Here is a 1,210-nt window from a genome sequence, read left to right on the forward strand (position 1 = left end):
CCTGGCATTCTGTTTATTCTTTGGGAAGAAATCTCTAGTCGCCTTTTTAAATTAAAACAGAAAAGAAGCCCAACCTCTCTGTACTTAGAAATTGAAGATTGATTACCAAAACCCTATATGCTAACTAGAACAGTAGTTAAGAACTGCATTGAGATGAACGCCACTGCTGCTCTAGTCATAGCCTTGCCACAGCCAAAGAAGAGGAGGCAGTTCTCGGCATCGTGAACTTAATTTTGGAAGAAAATCTAAACTAAGTCTCTGCTTCTGGTGATGGAAGGCAGGGGCCTGTAACAAAACTTGTAGCCTAACAAGAAGGAAAGTCCATATTGTTACTCGGTGATACATACTTGGTAGCCCTGCACCATGCATCCTGATGGACCCTGTTGAAAGTCTGTTAATTTATAGACACTGTGGTCATGGGCAGTTTAACCCTCTGAATTTTTTCACAGAATCATCAAAGTGCTCTTTCTAAGCATTTGTCAATTTATGGGTTTATTGTTCCTGTGAGGAGGGGGTTTGTGTACTCTAATCATTTTCTGTGGATAACTGAGAGATTAGTCGCCTAATCCTATCTAGACCGTTGGAGTTCTTGATATGACCTTTTTAAACTTAGATTTAATTTAGGCATGAGTATCACAAGACACCGACACATCTCTGCACAGGCTTATTTTAGGAGAGCTCCTTTTACTAAATGCCTAAAAGGTGGGCAGAAGTTGGGTCCTAAATCACACAATATCCTAACCGAGTAATTTTGGCACAAAATCCTTCTGTCGGCTTGACCAGATTAGGAGATTCACCTCGGTGCCAGAGTCCTGTTCGAAGTATTTAAGGGCTGAAAATTCGCTTGGGTGAAGTTTAATGAAACACACTACCCTGCTGATTCACTTCCCGTTTCTGTTTTTTCAAAAGCACTCTGTAAATGTGATGCTTTCCTATCTTTTTCCTCTAGGTGTCAAGTTTTCAGAGATTTTCAAAGCACTGTATCAAGTTCCAGAACGCTTTTTTTTTTTTTAAAATTAGAACGGTCACACATTCAAACACCTGTAGCTAGAGGCTTTGTGGGCAGCTGGTGATCTGCAGAGCACCTTCAGGAAGTATGTAAGTATTTTAGTTCTGAAGTGGCACCTGAAAGTGCCAGGTGCTGCATCTCGGCCGTGAAGAAACTTGCATCATCAGGATTTAATGACTGGCTGCTTCACGCTAGAACACA

This window comes from Phalacrocorax carbo, chromosome 3, assembly GCF_963921805.1.
Source record: "Phalacrocorax carbo chromosome 3, bPhaCar2.1, whole genome shotgun sequence".
Classification (NCBI taxonomy): domain Eukaryota; kingdom Metazoa; phylum Chordata; class Aves; order Suliformes; family Phalacrocoracidae; genus Phalacrocorax; species Phalacrocorax carbo.